Source organism: Macrobrachium nipponense, chromosome 35 (genome assembly GCF_015104395.2).
Source record: "Macrobrachium nipponense isolate FS-2020 chromosome 35, ASM1510439v2, whole genome shotgun sequence".
Taxonomy (NCBI): domain Eukaryota; kingdom Metazoa; phylum Arthropoda; class Malacostraca; order Decapoda; family Palaemonidae; genus Macrobrachium; species Macrobrachium nipponense.
The window spans coordinates 58992212-59012319 of NC_061096.1; the positions used below are offsets into that span (position 1 = coordinate 58992212).

Here is a 20108-nt window from a genome sequence, read left to right on the forward strand (position 1 = left end):
ATTTATTGCTATGGCAAAACATGTGACACTTAAGATACTGCCCTGTGGGATCCCTTCTACCTGACAGTAAGAGGATGATAGAGTGGTTCCCACATGTACTTTTAAAAATCTATTAGATAAAAAAGAATTTAAAAACTTCATCATGTTCCCTTTTAATGTCATTCTTTGAAACTACTTTAGAACTCTATTTTGCCAAGTGGTATCATATACCTTCTCCATATCAAAAAACACTGCAATGGTTTGGCACCCAGTGGCAAACCCTTGTTGAATTTGGTTGGAAAGTTTCAGGAGAGGATCTAAGGTACTCCTATTTTTCCGAAAACCAAATTGGTTAGGAGATAGGAGGTTTCTAGATTCTAAATACCACACCCAACGAGTATTGATCATCTTCTCCATCAGCTTGCATATGCAACTAGTCAAGAGCTATGGGATGATAACTAGTTGTTTGAAGAGGATCTTTGTGGGGCTCTTGCACTGGCATAATTTAGATTTTCCAGTTCCTTGGCAGGATCCCAGTTTCCCATACTTTATTGATTATCTTTAAAAGGAAGAGCTTAGCATCTGATGAAAGTTGACGGATCATGGTATACAAGATACCATCTTCACTGGGAGATTATTCTTCAGTGGACGATAACACATCTTGCAGTTCTCCAAGTGAAAAGTGGGCATTATATTAACCCTTAAACGCCGAAGCGGTAAAAAAAAAATGTCTCCCGTGTGCCGGAGGTGTTTCAGAGTGAGCGCCGAAGCGGAAAAAATATTTTTTTCAAAAATTCACAGCGCGCTTAGTTTTCAAGATTAAGAGTTTAATTTTTTGGCTCCTTTTTTGTCATTGGCTGAAGCTTAGTATGCAACCATCAGAAATGAAAAAAAAAAAAAAATTATCATTATCATATATAAATAATGCGATATATGTAGCGCAAAAACGAAATTTCATATATAATTGTATTCAAATCGCGCTGTGCACAAAAAAAAAACGGTTAAAGGTAACGAGTTACTTTTTCTTTTTCGTTGTAATTTACACTAAATTGCGATCATTTTGGTATATAACACATTGTAAAACGATAAAAGCAACACAGAGAAAATATTATCACAAAATAATGCATGAATTCGTAACGCACGGACGTAAACAGATATTTTTTTTTCAAAAATTCACCATAAATCTAAATATTGTCCTAGAGAGTTCCAATTTCTTTCAAAATGAAGACAAATGATTTAATATTACTATACTGTAAGAATATCTAAGATGTTTGAGAACCACTATTTTTGTATTTCCTGTGCATTTCCTTGAAATCTTGCAAGGTTGGTGCAAGTCTTGTCCCACCAGGGAACTGCTGGTCATCGTGGTTTATTTCCTGTCTTTGGTAATCATTTATTGGTGCTCATTATTATTTTATCAGTGAAATAAGAATAAGCTTCCACATGAGATGGAAAAAGTCAAATTCTCTCTCCATAGTTGTACCCTGTTTATATTTAACCCAGTCAGCATCCTGTACCTTCCACTTTGGAGGTGAACTGGATGGAATGATCTCACAGCAAATTAAATGTATTGGGTAGTGATCACTGCCATGCAAGTAATTATTAACAAACCAATTATATTCCACGGCTATATTGGATGAACAAATACCGAGGTCAATGGCCGAAAAAGTGTTAGTATAGATGTTATGGTAGTTCATTGAATCATCATTGTATAAGATGACTTCGTTTGTATTTAGGATATTCTCCACAATTCCTCCATCTGCATCTAAATTATTTCCTCCTCATAAAGGATTATGGACGTTGAATTCACCCATAAGTATAAAGGGAGGGGGGGGTGCTGGTTTATCAAATTTTGTAATTCTGCTTTAGAAAATTCTACTGCTCCAGTAAAATAAACTGAGTAGATGATAATACTTTTTTCAAGTATAGCTGTAATTGCCACGACTTGTAGTGGCGAATTTAATTGAACTACTGAGAATTGTATAGACTTATTAATTATCATTGCAGCACCACCGTGATCTCTGTTACCAGGAGGTGGGGCTGAATTGTATGTGATTTAAGTCTGGATTGTAAGAGGCATTAAGATCTATGCGAGATCAGAGACCTAAGCAGTTCCACTGAAGGATGTCGAATGAGAAGGTTATTTATTTTATGAGGTTGGAGCTCCTTGTCTTCTCCTGCTTATGATGGGATGAAATTTTATTTCATTCACTAGGTCTTGTTAATTTCGTTTTACGCGATCCACCTCCAGAGATGTGGTGTGAAGAGGATTGATTGTTTAATTTTGAGTGGTGCTTTGGTTCTGACTGAAGTGTCGATTTGGAAGCACTAAATTCGATATTCATCAAGTGAGCATCTTACTCTGTATTAGATGGAACTTACTCTACTGGTGGACAAGAGGCAGAATTCATCGAGTCAGATGAAGTCTTCACGTCAGAGAATGATGCAGATAATGCCATTTTTTTCAGAGGCTGTGATGCTAACAACGGTTTTGATGGATCATTAAGATCTTCATACCAGTTTCCATTCTCAACTACATGTTGGCTTGGAGATGTCTCTAGACTACTCTTCTGGCTAAGTGAACATTGGAAGCTGTCACTAACATGGGTCACTCTATTTGTCATTCGCTGCTCCTTAGGTGTTGTCTAAGTGGGTATCCTACCTTTGGTAGTATAGATGATGTAAACTCAGCGTGTCATTCTGTAGCTGCATACACAGGCGGGACATGTCTACTTATTGTGGCTAGGGAAGGTGAAGGTCAGCACTTGGATTCTGATTATTTACATAAACTATTTTTCGCACGGTCTCCCTCTTCTCTGTAAGCTTCATTTTTTATATAACTGTTGTTTATGAACTGTTTTCATTTCTGTTTGTGCCTAATATCTGCCTTTTGGTGCTACCAATACTTATGCGTTCTAAGTCCGAAGTTTCCACTACTTCCTTTTCAAATTTTCTCCTTGGGCACTCTTTCGAAGCGGGAGAATGCTCGCCATCACACAAAAAGCAGAACAACTCTTAATGGCATGAGGTATTTGGTTCATGATTGTCTGAACATCTGTGGCAGTATTGGCTCTTCAGACAATATTCACTTAAATGGCCATACTCAAAGCATCTTCTACATGTTTGGGAGATGGTTTAAATCTTCCGACTTGCATTCTGACATGGCCCCCAAAGCTAATATAGTCGGGGAGGTACTCTGAAAAGTAGTTTATCAAAATGATATTATTCGTTCCGTTAATTTTCTTGACTTGATATACATTTGGTGGACTTCTACTTAATATTTCATCCTCTGTTAATTCAAATAAATCTTTTAGAGTATATTACTCTTTTAGTGAAATTGAATGATTTATGAGGGGATACTGAGGCTATGTTTGATTTTTGAGATGACATAAAGCCTATAACAGTCTACTTTGTATTTTATTCTTAGCCTTAATGAGAATGCTCAGTCCATATCTTTTTATATTATTAGGAGGAATACCATTTAGGCCAGTACTGAGGGTCTAGGGAGCTTTCAAGAAATTTTCACTGCCTTCTTTATATGTTGCCACAAACTACTGGGATAGGGGATTTTCTCTCTATTGTAGGCTGTTTTTCCTCAGGAAAATAATCAAAAAGGTCCTCTCTAAGATTACTGATGTCATACAGCTTTGTTTGTAGTGGCTTGTCATTGACTTCATTGCCATTCATTTGGGTGTTGGCATTCTCTGCAGATCTATTGCTATCAAATACAATATAAGCATCCAAAGAAGTCTCATCTTCGGCTATTTTGAGTCTCATTCTTTCAACTTTACCAAACTTTTTTTGCCATTGCGTCTATTACCTCATAATTCATGGCGAATAAGAGATTTCTGCAACAGAGCACTTTCAAATTTGCCGAACTACCACCAGTAGAGAGTTCACCCTTCTGTCCCGGTGATTTTTCCAGGGAGGAGCCAGCAGATAAATCTTTTTCCAGGCCAGGGTCGTTAACATGGTGAGAAGGTTGTTCCTGCATAGGATGAGTTAGAAAATTTCAACCAAGTAGTCCTCTACCTACCATGGAGCCCAACAGGGGAGGGATGGGTTTGGTACCATGTGGTGCCTATCCCTAGGGGCTACTACTTGGTTATTCACATGGCCACCAGCACCTGAGGTGTCTTCAGTCTGTCGAGATCAGGCCCAGTACTGGTGGCCATGTTTAACATAAGACTTTCTGTTTGCTCTGAAAAGCCAGGTACTTGAATTCTATGGGTGAGGAGGAATGCCATCCAGCCACACCCTCCTGCAGGTTTTAAGAACAGTCATAGCCATTATCACAGTGAGATCCAGGTTCTCCAACAATTGTCATCCTGATAGGAGGAGAGGAAAAGAAAACAGGAGGTATAAAGACAAAAGTGAAGGTGAGAGAAAATGGAAGGAAGGAAGGGCTAACAGTAAGAAAGATAAGGGTGGTAAAAGACGTTCTGTCAGGACCCAGGGCATTCATGGGAGTACTACATATTACCACTCCCCACGAATGCCAGGGTCCTTTATCCCCTCACCCCGTGAAGGAATCCTACTTTAGGGGATCATGCCATGACACAGGTTCCCATACTTTTCAGCATATAGGCTTATGTTATTTGCGCTTGATGTTGTATTTTTCTTTGTGGGCCAGGTACTTGCAAGAACTGAAGACATTACTGTCCACTTTGTATATTTTATATTATGTCTCTTTGTGGACAGATTTGTACTAATAATTGTATATTTTTTGTCTTATAACTACAGTGGTACCTCGACATACGAAAGTCCCAGCTTATGAAAAATTCAAGTTACGAAAGCAAATACGAAGATTTTTTTGGCTCTACATACGAAAATAATTTAGGTTACGAAAGGTTGTTGCTGAAAAGTCCCGAGATTCGCCCGGACCACCAATAACAATATTAAAACTTGCTCGCTGCCAACTGAGTAGACTCGCCACCATCCTCCCGCTCTCCCATTGGTTCCTGATGCTAGTCACCGCCATAAGATCCTGCTCTCCTATTGGTCAGCATCTCTCCCATCGTGCTCTACGTAAAGGCGTCCTTCACCCACTGCTTCTCACCACCGTTGGTGTATGCACGCAGAATTCGTTCGTTCACATATACGATTTCGTTTATTAACGTAAATTCGTGTTCGTGATTTCGTTGTACTACTTTATCGTGTTGTGTGAGAACTTTAGTACATATACTACATAACTTAATTACATACAGTATACATAGTCATGGGTCCAAAGAAAGTTGCTGAAGTTCACGGAAAGAAGAGGATGGTTTCTATGGAGACAAAAATGGAGATTATCAAGAAGTATGAAGATGGCATGCAGTTGAGCGTGATCGCTAAGGAATACGGCCAAAATCTGTTGACGATAGGCACCATTATTAAGCAGAAGGAAGCCATCAAAGCAGCTACACCTTTCAAGGGCGTGACTATTTTGTCTAACTAGAGGAGCCACGTGCACGACGAGATGGAGAGGCTGCTTCTTGTCTGGATAAAAGACAAAGAAATCACTGGTGATACGATAACGGAGACGGCAATCTCCCACAAGGCCAGCGCTATTTTCGGCGATTTGATTGCCCAGGTCGAAGACGACGGGGGAGAAGGGACATCGATGCCAACCCCAGACTTCAAGGTTTCTCATGGGTGGTTTGAAAAATTCTGGAAACAGACTGGCATCCATTCGGTGGTGTGGCATGGGGAGGCGGCCAGCTCGGATACAAAAGTGGCCGAAGCCTTTATTAAAACGTTCGACGAGATGACGATCAATGAAGGCTACATTTCTCAGCAAGTTTTCAACTGTGATGAGACTTGCCTTTTTTGGAAAAAAAAGGCCTCATCAGACGTACATCACGGAGGAAGAGAAGAAGCTACGCGGGCATAAGCCTATGAAAGACAGGCTTATGCTCGCACTTTGTTCGAACGCCAGTGGGGATTGCAAGGTGAAGCCCTACTTGTCTATCATTCGGAGACTCCTCGAGCCTTCAAGGCCCACAAAGTGCTAAAGGAGAAGCTTCCAGTGATGTGGAGGGCTAATGCATAAGCCTGGGTAATGAGACTTTTGTTCACCGAGTGGGTAAATCTGTGTTTCGGCCCAACAGTGAAGAAATTCTTGAAAGAGAAGCGCCTCCCTCTGAAATGTCTGCTGTTGTTGGACAATGTCCCTGCTCACCCTCCTGGACTCGAGGAAGATATCCTAGCAGAGTATTCTTTCATCAAGGTTCTTTATCTTCCACCTAACACCACCCCTCTCCTCCAGCCCATGGACCAGCAAGTGATATCGAACTTCAAGAAGCTGTATACGAAACATCTTTTCAAGAGATGTTTTGACATCACCGATACCACAAACCTCACCTTGCGTGAATTTTGGGAGGAGCATTTCGATATTGTCTTATGCGTCCGACTCATCGATCAAGCTTGGCAGGAGGTTTCGAGGCAAACCTTGAATTCTTCATGGAGGAAACTCTGGCCTGATGCCGTATCCGCCTGAGACTTCGAGGGATTCGACGTGGGCGAAGCTGGTGCAGATTCAGAAACAGTTGACAATCCTGAAACTGTTTCACAACCAGATCTTGACGAGATCGTTGCACTCGGCAAGTCCATAGGGCTGGTCGTCGACGAAGACGACATCAATGACCTTCTCAAGGAGCACCAAGAGGAGCTTACGACGGATAACCTGAAAGAGTTGGAGGCCATGCAACATAACATCGTCCAAGAAGAGTTCTCTAGCAGCGGCGAGGAGAAGGAGGATGACCCCATGACAATTAAAGGATGCTCTAGCTGCTTTTCATAAGGTGCAATCATTTGTAGAAAAGGCTTACACAGATCGTATGCTTGCGTCGTTCGATGACGTTTGCCTGACTCATTTCAGGAACATTATGAAAAGGAGGCAGAAGCAATTGTCCTTAGATAGTTATTTTTTAAAGAGGCCTTCAGTAGGAGTAAGCAAACAGGAAGATCCAAGTGATACTACGAAAAAACAGAAAGTTAAAAGTGGTGAAGAAATTGAGAAAAAAAACGCAAAGTATAAAAAAGTAAAAAAATTAAAAAATTAAAAAAAAAATTTAATTTTAAGTTTTTTTGCAAAAATAAGTGTTAAGGTTTTGTACCATTTGTTAATGTGTTTCGTAAAGTTTAGTCTTAATGTTTCCTGACATTTTTTAATGTTTCGTAAAGTTAAGTGTACGTACAAGTTTTCTGCCGTTTGTCCTCCTCCTCCTCTGTCGCCACTTTCGGAGATAGGCTCACTTGAAAGGTAAGGTTCCACATTTTACTACATACGTACGTATGTACGTACAGCATTTCTTGTATACCATGTACACTAATACACTTTATTTACAGGTACTATGTAGTACATATTAGTAGTACGTATTAAGTTATTTACTGAATGGTCCAGATTGTTGTATTTCATTGTTTATTGGTCAATTTAGCTTTATTAGAAAATTTACTGGGGTGTTTTTGTAGGGCTTGGAACGAATTAGGTAATTTGCATGTAAACTGCGGTTCAAGATACGAAAAGCTCAGGTTACGAAGGCTGATGTTGTCATTTTTTTTTGGAACACTGGCATTAACTTTCATATTGTTATTCCTCACCAGAAATTTTTCATTCTTTTCATTCGCATACAGGCATTAACTTAGGTGTTAATATTGTTTCAAAGGTTGCCACTTTTTATTGCACTCATACACATGCATTAACTTGGGGTTTTTACACTGCACAAGAGGTTCGATTTATTCTATTTTATGCTGGCTAATTAACTTACAATTTATACACACCACCACAGGTTACCACTCTTCTTACTGTATGCAAATATTAATGAATTGCACTCCCCCTCACACTGTGTCAGAGGGTTGGGGTTTGCTCTAGATTCTGTTGTTCTGGAGTTTTAATGAACAGGTAGAACCTATTGGTACCTGATGAGAATACCTGAATTCCATAAACGCCCTCCCTCCGAGTACGTTGGTGGCAATCCAAATACAATGCTTTAATGCAAAGAGTGAGCCTTGCTGTATAATTAATAGGAAAGTATATTGGCCCTTATTAGGTTGAAATAGCCGCCTGCCGACCTGGTCTTCCTTATTACATGCTGTTATGGAAGAATCTTCCAACTTTTACCTACATTAAATTTTCACACTAAAATCTTTCTGGTCCAGGGCCCTATCAAACTTTGCATTCCTGTGCCAGGATAAATCAGAGGTGAAAATGAACACAGCTAATCACTTTCTGACACTTTTTCAATTTAGCATTTTTTTTAAATAATTTTTGGGGGAGTAGAGAGCCCTTTAGTTTTTTGGTTCCCTTGGGCGATGTAAAACTATTAATTTTCTCATTTTTGTGAGACCTGAGAAACAATACTGGCAATATTTTCTAGTAACTCAGTCAGATTTCACCGATTCATTAATTCTCTGACAAGTTCTCTGTTATATACGGATTTCTTCTTCTTCGAGAGTAGAAATTTTTCTAATTAGGTAAACGTAGTTTGCATTATATTGTGACTGCAAATTTTCTTATGGTTATGTTTCAACAGCTTTCTTCAAGACTGGTTCTTGGTATCTGGGATATTACTGTCATTTTAAATGAACCCTTATGACCTTATCCTTGAATTCTAATTACTGACTACTTAGAATGAAACTATTTCCTTGTTTTCTTCTTTAAGATCAAAAACGAACCCCTCAGACCTTAACTTTTAGGGAAATGTTTGGCATACTTTTCATTAATGCTTAGACCGAAAGTATTTCATTGAAAATACTGAATACAATACTTGTGTCAAGATCACAGTTTTGTAAATATAATTCTAAAGTGCACTGTTACTCTAAGATTATTATTAAATTCCGCCCTTTCTTTCAGTTCACAATTTTAATACCTATAAAAGTTTTAATCACCTTCTCACAAAATTCTGTCGCCACAAATTATGACGATGATGTGTAACTGTGTTTATAGGTAAATGAATGTATGTATGTTTTATGTGTATGTGAGTCGGATTGTAAAAGAAATTGTCCCAGTTGACTATTCCCTCTACTTTAATGAAATATACATAATATTTAATGTTGAACTCATTAAACCAGTTCTATACATCAAAATTTCTTGGAAAGATTTAGAAAACGTTTTATTTCAATTAGGAAACAAATAGACTTGGAGACAAGACCCCAATGACTGTTATAAAAAAAAATGTCCATTGCTAATACGTCCTACACAAACCTCTACATACACAAAACATGGTCTCTTGGTTGAGGCAGAAGTACACAAAGCCACCTGCATTTGCCAGCCTTTTGTTACCCTAACCTATAATCTGTGGGAAAAAGCTCACCACTTCCTTATCTAATTTTGAGTCTGAGAACTCTTAGCACTTTTCTGTTTTAAAACTCAGCAGAGCAACTGAAGGATTTCTTTGGTCGGTTACGACCAATAACACTCCACCACAACCTCCCTCACCCCCCCCCCACCCCCCCCCTTTCCACTACAACCTCTTGAGCTTTGTAATTTACTGATGCAGATACGTAATGAATGTGTCTTTGCCAAAACAAGGTCCTCCTTAACTTTTAAGTCATTTCATGCAAAGAACTGAATCATTATAATATATATATATATATATATATATATATATATATATATAATATATATATATATATATATATACGTATATATATATATATATATATATATATATATAAATTCGAACTTGAATTTTGCATTTCACGATTATATATATATATATATATATATATATATATATATATATATATATATATATATATATATATATATATATATATACACTATGCATATATGAAATAAATTACCAATTAAAATATTTATAAACTAACTAGAGTTATTAAGAAAATCTTTTCAAGATTTAAACCATTCAAAAACTTGTTGCTTACGCAAAACCTATCGTAAATGGAACCATCCTAATATGTTATCATCAATAGCTTGTAGTTAGACGTCCAAATTAAAAATCTACGGTACTCAAGTGCTCATGTTGTATTGAACCAGAATTTTAACCTTGCTGTTTTTGCCGAATCTGTTCTTGAATGAGATTATAATATAATGTTTCTTATAGCTGTGTTTAAAGTATCCTTTTTTTTCACTTCTGTCCACGCAGTATGTGTATACACACACATACACTGCGTCGACGAAAAGAAAAAAAAAGATACTTTAAATACAGCTATAAAAAACAAGAGATTACACGAAAAATTTTACGGCTAATGACAAATTAATATATATTTTTCGAAGCTATAATCATTTTTCTATAAAGGAAACCATTGCGAATATGATGAAAGACTTGCTGTTAAAAATAACCTGCAAGTCAATGGCGAAATGGCCGACATTAAAAGCACACGATTGCACCACTTTACTTTGCCTACAAATGATAAAAAAACTTGGCAATGTAAGTCTTCCCTTCCTGCTAACGGTCATATTTGGTACCATCATGCATTATGTGGCCTACATCCTACTTCAAAATATGTATTACGTCAAAATTCACGTTTCGGGACCCTGAAAACCTACTGGTGAAATGCAAAATTGTTTTTAAATATGGGCCTGACGCATGATTTTGGTTAACTTTAACCTTAAATGAAAAAATTAAAAAGAGGCTACTGAGGCTAGAAGGCTGAAATTTGGAGTGTCTGATGATCGGCATGGGATGATCAATAAACCAATTTGAAGCCGTCTAGCCACAGTTGTTTTTTAAGATCTGAGGGTTGACAGAAAAACTGCGAATGGTCAGGCACAGTGGGTACAATAGCTTTCTTTTCAGAAAATTAAAAATTGTAGTTTTCCTACACTAAATATCAAATCAGCTTTTGTCCACCTCGTGATGTTTATTGGACATTACATATAAAGGAAATTGCATAATGAAAGAGTAAGAAAAATTGTCATATTCTTGATAAAAAAAAGTCTACAAAATCAACTGCTATAGTAGATTCCCATTTCACTTAATAAGACCCAGAATAAAATGTTATCAATGCTGATAACTTCCGTTGTTTTCGAAAAATGTATAATGGTGTCTGAAGATGAAACCAAACAGAATTTGTTTTTTACATGTGAAAAAAAAAATATTACAGAAATAGAAATAAGTGGAAAAACGGGGAATTGTTGGTTATACTCGACGTGATGACACCTGAAGGGTACATTTATTTTTATTTAATTTCAAGTTCGAACTTATTTATTCACGCAATGAAATGGACGGTTATTACCGCATGCCTATTTAGAAAAATTGCATATTACAAGGTAGCCGAGCAGTCTGTCAGAAGGAATGTAATTATAAATGGTGCGATATCACAGAATTTTGAGTTATCACTGACCCATCGCAGCAGTAAAATAGCAAAAATGGTCGGTGTTGTATCATTAAAAATCCAGTTGCAAGGTTTAATTCAACATATTAAATCAGTACAGTTGTTTGGAAAACATTCTTAATGATGACACAAACTGAACTAACAAAGAAGCTGAAATCTATATCAAACAACAGCCAACTTAAACAAGAGTGCTCAACGACCGCTAATTACATCAACGTGCAGCACCGACGTAGGCTTCGCCCAGGGTCTAAGAAAGAACTGGGCTCCGTCTGCTTGACACATTCAACACAACTAACGTCTCGGACGCTTGAGGAGAGACAGCCCTCAAAAGTCCTTTCCATTTAAAAGTTAAATTCTAGTTTCACCTAAAGTATCTATACTTGGCTCCTCTTCCAATCAATGGCAAATTCTACATAACCCAATATTCAACTGTAAATTGTAAAATTCTCAATTATGAAAACTAGGGTATGGTTGAAACTGTTGTGTCTGGCTATTCAGTTGGTAAGTTAACTCAATTGAACTTCTGGAGTTCAATTGTTCCCAGTCGACAATGAACAATAAGTGAAGGCATCCTGCAAACAAACAAAATAAAAGATCACAAATCTTAAATATCACAAAAGATATCGTTCACACACACACACACACACACACATATATATATAAGTATATAGTATATATAATATAATATTTATATATATAATATTAATATTATTTATATAATAATATTATATATATATATATATATATATATAGTCTATATATATATATATATATATATATATAGATATATTATTATATATATAATAAATATAATATATATATTTATATATTATATATATATATATATATATATATTATTAATTTATATATATATATATTATAATTATATTATTATATTTAATATATTATATTAATATTTAATATATATATATAAAGTTATATATTTATATAATATATATATATCTATATCTATTTATATATATATATATATATATATATATGTGTGTGTGTGTGTGTGTGTGTGTGTGTGTGTGTGTGTGTGTGTGTGTATTAGGAAAGAACTGCCATCCTTTCCTCCTATAAAGAAGTGGACTTAAATATTTCGTGTTAAATTATTCCAATGATTATTCCATTCTCCGTGACAGTATCGCTACTTCCGTTTTTATAAACAGGTTCAGATGCTTTGTTCTCCATGCAGCGTACAACCGCTTTACTCATATTCAAATGACATTCGAACATTGAAAACACAGAGGTTGTAATCTTCAATACGTCTTTCTCTTCTTTCTCTTTACTTTCGCTGACTGGGAATCTGTGCGTCTGCACAGAGGAGGAGGATCGTCGACGAGGTAATCCCCACCCAGAGAGATGGAACTAATCTATGCGTAATTATATAACATTCTCTCTCTCTCTCTCTCTCTCTCTCTCTTCTCTTCTTTTATATATATACACAAACGTGTTTTTGAGTGTGTTTGCTGTGTTTATGTGCGTATGTTTAGGACACAAATCAACACATAGGAAAAGATAATGACATCTCTGCTCTTTTCAATCTCTCACACATGACAACTTCACAAACTAGAAAGTTCCGCAAGAGAGAATAATCTAGGCATTCAAATCGTGAAGTACTTAATGAGAAACCTGACACAAAGAGGCAGAACAAGGAAGGCTAAATTTACCATTCAGGGTTTCTCCCGCAATTCTCCCTTTTTATAGATAAGAGCCTCCTAGATCCTAGAAATTTCTACTTCGAAGGATGCGAAAATAAACATAATTATCCTCCTTTCCCTGAAGCAACCTGTAGCGCAGCTATAGCTTGGAAACAGCAATAAAAACTTCGTCACACGAGATGGGGGAAGATATCTAGCTGATGATGATGAGCAGTCGACAGCGTCGAGTCTTTGTGTGAAAAAAAACAAAAGGGTAAATGCCCTCACGTGTAGGACTTCCGGCGAACAGGATGTAATCGTATGCGTCGCTTCCTTGGGAATGACGAATGAGTGAACACAGCGAAAGTAGTGAAACAGGAAAGGGAACAAAGACTGCTGCACACGCAGAACATAACAACTGCCATGTTTCTAGGGAGCAAGAACAAGGTTCTAGTTCATTTTGATGTTCTGCGATGGAAAGCAGAAACTTCTCACTCCCCTGGGACTCATTTCTTAATTAACCACACAACGAGGAGATACTCTGGTGCATTTTCTAGGTACTAGCCTATACTTCGTCAACTCAATGCACATAAACTGAAATGTATAATAATAAGAATAATAATGACTGGTCGAAAATGCTTTGCGGCTGTTTTTGTTTTTAATTTTCATACAAGGTGAGCATCGAAGGCTTTATATTTTTAATCAAAACACATCGAGAAGTTACCAAGAAAGTTCGGTAACAGATGAAATGATGACATAACAACAAGCGTCACTCGTGACGCGCAATATTAGTAGACTAGAAGGAAATATTGTGAATCTAACTCCAAGAGAAAAAATCCTTCTTTGCTCTCTAAACAATCTTCCTAAGCACGAATAAATTTAATATTTATTGGTTCAGAGGATAAACATACTGCTCACTAAGATGTATCTTGTTGATTCCGGCGTTATGAAAAATGCAAACCAATTATCAAATCAAACATGACGGGACCTTTGGAGAAATCAGGTCTTTGCAGATGATAACGAAGAGATGTCTTCTTCCTTTTGCTGTTATTTCCTTCCTAACCTCATGTAATTTCCTGTCTGCATCCTTTACTGGTAAGGAATGAATTACAGCTTCTCTGATGTAATTCGTGTACCATTAATTTATCTTCGTCACTAAATATTAACGCCAGTGTGTATCAAGAAACTTGTCCTCATTTTTATCGTTAGTTTGTAAAGATTTTTACGTTGTATGGAACCAGTAGTTATTCAGTAACAGGACCAATGGCTTCACGTGACTTCCGAACCACGTCGAAAGTGAACTTCTATCACCAGAAATACACATCTCTCACCCCTCAGTGGAATGCCCGAGAATCGAACTCCCGGCCACCGAAGTGGTAGTCCAAGACCAAACCGACCACGCCACTGAGGCGCTCTCATTTTTATCGTAAGGAATCGCATGAACAGGTAATTCAGTGCAGCTTCCATATGGGGGAGAATTAGCCCTGACTTATACCTGTAAAAATGCAAGTAGCGAAGATGACGACGAAAATAAATAAATGGATGTGTTAATCATGATGAAGAAAATACGAGTGGCTATCTGTTATAAAGAGAGCGAGGTGTTATTAAGCTATATCTAAGGGGAAATGAAGTTATCCCTCGAAGGTTGATTGGATTGCCCTCTCCATTCGGGAAATACAATTGCCGAATGACTAAAACAAAAGAAGGGGACAAAATGTCATTTGACCTTGACAATGACATGTTGCAACTAAGTAGAGCTGGGTGTGATACAACGACCCCTATAACACCCTTATGGTCGGAGAAAAGGAAGCCAGATGCCTGAGTAGGGCGGTTAGCTTATACGCAAGATCTAAAGACTAGCAAGACCCAAGGTATATAGAATACATCCTTGGCAAGACCTGTGCTTCGCGGATAGGACACGCGATCTTTTCTGTGCAGTGACATATACCTCGTCACACCTCCGCCTGGGTTAATGAGTATATGTGCCTCAAATTCAAAGAAAATTTCACTTTAAATCTCTTTTAATGTGATTTTCTTACCATTTGAACACCAATGCCTAACACCTGCGCAGCTTGCATCTATGTTTCACGTTTCGAAAAAAAAAATTTATTGGCATTTTTTGTTACTTACCTGAAATATTGTTGATATTACTGTTTTTCCAGTAGACACCCTCTGATTCCTTCAGCAAATATTATGAATCCATGCTTTTTTTGGCGGGAAAATATCAACCTAACTTCAAAATTGTACAGAAGATAATAAAAAGTTATTGTAAAGATAATTTTGCTCGTGATATTAAAAAAAAAACTGTTCCTCAACTCGTTATTCTGGAGATCGTGTAATCAGCAAAACTCAAACACTAAAAACATCCTAGCCTTGGCCTCCCAACCTTTACTTTCTCGTGAACGTGACTGGATGAGTGTGCGTGCGTGAGTATGTTTTATGTCAGTAAGTACGTATGGAAAGGCGAGAGATGACCAAAATCTCAATTTTCCCACTTTGATTAGTCTGAAATTTTGCCCCAACTATATAATGATAATATAATCTATACCTAGAAAGTTATAGCTGCGGTTAGCACCTAAACAAAACTTGATTCTCATATTCCAAAAAGTAACTTATATTAAATGGCTCCTATAAGAAGCAAATCCCACTTCCTATAAGCAAGGTTAACTTATGGACTGTGGATGAATAAAGAAAGGAGGAAAAGGGTACGAAACAAATAAAAAAAAAAACGACCATTTATCATAATATGATAAATGGTCGTTTTAGTCAGAAATAGAATGTAGTAGATATTATCTACATTCTATTTCTGACTAAACTTTCAATATTTAGTTTTTTCTGACACGAATCATTAACAGGAGTGTACAAAACCATTAGTTCAAGTATTCCGTCCTAGGGTTAGAGATGATTGAACAACCGTATTGTCAGCAAACGTCAAACGTCTTGTAATTAAACCCTCAAATGTTCATTCGCTACAAACGGATATGAAACAACAGCCTGAAAACCATTACAATAATAATACAGAATACCTTAAGAGAATTTTACGCAGTTTGGATGTTTCTCAGTCTCAGCAGTTTAAAAAAAAATTCTATTCGTTTTAACATTTTATTTTTAAAAATACTACACACCCCTCTATATTGAAGAAAGAAAAGCAATGAATATTTTTCACATTCATCAACTTCATTTATTCGATTATTAATGATAATACTTCAGAAAGTGCTAATAGTATCACATTTAATCGTGACCTCTCTCTCTCTCTCTCTCTATCTCTCTCTCTGAGCTGGTGAAAGTTTCAAAGCGTTTGGAAGAGAAGAAAGATAAGAGTAAACATGAACACGAGTAAGGTTAAGAGGGTAAATGAAAACAGAAAGATGAACTAATGGATATTAATGTGGATGTTGGAATAACAAAAGCGGTTGACTCGTATTGGTATTTCGGATGAAAAATATATTAATAAACAATGATAAGATGCAAGATAAAGCGAGTCAGAGAAAAGATGAAACTAGGCTGGAATTTATGAAAATGAAGAGTGGACGTTGAATATGAATGAAAGATAAAATCATTTTTTATTTCTGGATGGACTGTTTGTGTAGAAAATATGGCACAAGAAGAGATGAACCATTGAGAAATATAGAATGAATAAAAGCGGTAAAAAGTTCATCAGTGATGTAAGGAAGGCTCAGAATACTTCGAGATGGGTTGACCATGTGGAAAGAATGGAGAACAACAGGTCAATTATTATTATTATTATTATTATTATTATTATTATTATTATTATTATTATTATTATTATTATTATTAAAGTAGTTTAACCAGACCACTGAGCTGACTTTCAGCTCTCATAGAGCTGGCCCGAAGGATTAAAATGAAATAAAATACCAGACCAAGCTCTGGAATCGAATTGTTTATCCAGTGTGATGACGAATGAATGAAAAACTAAAATAAAAACTGAACAAAGGGCACACGCTTCCACACTGAAACACATCCACAAAATAAATACATTTACTCACGCATCCAGACATACACACAAAAAAAATCGGAATAAGTTTAAGTAACATTTAAAAATTTCGTTTTTTCTTTTAAATTCATTAAATGGCCTAAGGACTTTTGCATTTTTATCATTTACTTATAGTTATGTTTTATCAGCTAAATTGCATCTCTTCATAAACAAGAGGACTGAAACTGCAGAAGATTCTGACAGAATTTCTTTCACTGGTTTATTTCCGAAAGTTGACAGTCGCTGCTGGTGAGAGAATGTGTCAGGAGGGAAAGTTAGACTTGAGAGTTCTGTATGATATGGAAGAGGGACTGGAAAGAAGGTCGTCAATATCCAAGAAGTGCAATACTATAGCTAGATGTGAACAATGAAGCATGAGTGGTGGGGTTTTGAGTAGCCTAATAATGATGAGATCTTGCGTTGATGTTTGAAACGTCTAATGCAGTGGCAAGTTTTTCTCCACATGGTTTTCTCTAAGATGCAGACCAATTTAACTTTGGACTGTGAACCGGGCCATTAGGCTGTTTGCTGAAACCATCTTTTATGAGGAGAAAGTACTTACTTTTTAGAAAAATGCATATACTATATGCATACATACATACATACATACATACATACATACATACATACACACACACACACACACACACACACATATATATATATATATATATATATATATATATATATATATGTGTGTTGTGTGTGTGTGTGTGTGTGTGTGTGTGTGTGTGTGTGTGAATCTTTATCACATCATCGTGATTCATATACATGCATTAAGCTACAAATGTCCTTTAATATCCAATTCGGTCTAGCTCAGAATTAATAACATATATGTTAACCGAAGGGGAATTGATAATAATTTCGTACTCTCATGGATTCGAACTAGCGACATAACCGACATGTTGGCCGAGTCGGTAATGTCACTGAAGTCCTGATTTCTCCCCTGTCCGCTGGTTCGAATCCAAAAGAGGACGGAATTATTATCAACTGAAGAATTCCCCTTCGGTTGACATATATGAAAACATATTTATTCCGCGGTAGACCGAATTGGATATTAAAGGATATTTGTAGCTAGTTTTCCTCAGTTTATGTTGTTCCCTCGCATATGGTAGCTGAGAAACCTCCAATATTGATTTTTGTGGGTGTCCTCGAAGCCCCTCACTTCCCCTAACGCAGGCCAGACGTTAATTATTTATGCGAGAGAACTGTTCGCTTTTACATGGTCTCGTAAAATGCACAAGCTCATTCTTGATAAAAAAAAAATAAATAAAAAAAAACGGAAAAATTTCTCGTCAATTTTCGGTCTCCATGATGCGTCATTGGCCATTGCAGCATTATTCCTTTGCCGTTGAAATTCATTGCTGCTCGTTCTTCGACTTCTTCTTCCATACTTCCACTCGTTTCCACAACGCCATGAGTCACATCTTTATGGTTGGAAGTTCTGGTGTTTCCTTTTACCGCCGAGGCATTTCCTGAACAAGTCTCTTGCGGGGCGATGTCACACAAGTAATGAGGTTTCGATGTTCGCAAGAACACTCGATTCGCGCCCGTAGTCACGACCCTCGCCTCATTGTTCCGGATCTTCAGTTTTCTCGTCTTCTGAGACGGCGCATGAGAGGGCCGTTCTTTGCAACAAACTCTCCTGCTATCCGTTTGGAGGAGATCGGGTTAATAGGACCTTAAAAATCTTTTGATTGTCCCTTTTCCTTCTTACCCATAGCTTAGCATGCGTGTTTATGGAGACGGAAGGCATTAAAAAGGTTTTGTGTTGATGACTTACAGGTGGTATGAGTAAGACCCCGCATATGGGAGGAGTTCCGGAACTACGTCACGAAAACGTCACGGTTGCGTCACTGTTCTGCATCGTGCCTCTTCTATTGCGTATCTGAAACCTGCAACGTGAGGAAGGATTTGTTGCAAAAGGTTGACGTTTTATCACCTTTGGCTGTTGTTTCATTCTTCATTCATGATTTCTTATCTCACAGAATAATGCAGAATGATAAATGCCACCAAACAGACAACAGAAAGTAGAATGTTGAAAGAAATCTATCTGGTAGAAATCGGACGTCGCTGTTTGACCAGGACGAAGACCTCCCGTTAAACCAAGTGCCACCAGTTCTACGTCAAAAGTGTCGGATCTCGACAATGCTTTCCTCTCAATAGTTTCGGGTAGATTTCAATTCCGATCGAAACATCGCCCTCATCATCGGTGACAAAACCAAAGGGTGGATGAGAGAATCGTCTTTCTCTTGCTGTGGCGAGAATCTGGCGGAAAGAATCCCGAATCCCGACCGCGAAAGTTCGGCCTGGTGTCTCTAGTCACGCCCGGGAGAGTGGGGTCCCTCTTGTAACAGTTCCCAGTTGAAGTCGAAAGCGAGATCTGAAATTTGCTGCGAGTCTCAGCATTTTGTTGTCGAATCACACTATTCCTGCGAAGTCTGGATGTTTTCGAATCGAAAGAAAGACCCGAAGTATTGTTTCTTGATATCGAGGAGGTCTGTCTGAAGTGATCTCAATCCCTAAGAGCGAAACGGGTTGAAGAGTTGTGTCATTTTGTGATCAGTTTGAGCGAAGCTCCCAGACGAGTGTTTCGCATGCGTGTCTAGATTTTAAAAAGGCGATCGACTATACAGGGTAAGTTTTTCCTCGTAGTTTTTGTTTGTTTTCAATGGTTTTGCCAAAGGGGTTTCCGGTCGAACATTTTTTTTTTCTTTTTCTTTTTGTGGCCTGAATAAGTGACCGGGAACGGAGGGCAAAGGAGCGCTCAATTGCTTTCAAGGTCTGTGAGACAACGAAAGATGATGTAACATAATACCAAACAGAGAGAGAGAGAGAGAGAGAGAGAGAGAGAGAGAGAGAGAGAGAGAGAGAGAGAGAGAGAGAGAGGGGGGGGGGGGGAAGACCATAGAAAATTTGGGAATGTGGAATATTTAGTTGTGGTGTTTCCCTCCGGCTTTGGTCACAACCACCTTCCCTAATCCATGATGAAAATGACAAAATTATGCATGTTATTTACTTATTATCTATGCTGCCTTTGCTAGCGTTCCCGTGCATAATTATTTCATTGACTTTTCTTCTTCGTTTGCATACAAGTACTTGAAAGATCAGAGCAAGGGTCCGACATGCAGGTGTTTTGAGTATTCAATAGGCGGGAATGGCGATGGTGCCTTTCTCGGAATTTCAAAAAGTCGCCGCCCTCGACCATATAG

At 37.4% G+C, this 20108-nt stretch overlaps 1 protein-coding gene across 7 annotated transcripts in view; it reads left to right on the forward strand.

The window, feature by feature from the left end:
• The first annotated feature begins 19121 nt into the window (after positions 1 to 19121).
• The window catches only part of LOC135208819 (innexin inx2-like), a 104323-nt gene continuing 103336 nt past the window's right edge, over positions 19122 to 20108 (forward strand). Inside the window, exon 1 of one of the 7 annotated variants that reach the window (XM_064241374.1) lies at positions 19122 to 19533. The gene's annotated coding sequence lies outside the window, so the exon portion shown is untranslated. The remainder of the gene's footprint in view (positions 19534 to 20108) is intronic. The other 6 variants (XM_064241378.1, XM_064241375.1, XM_064241369.1 and 3 more) reach the window with 6 other exon arrangements.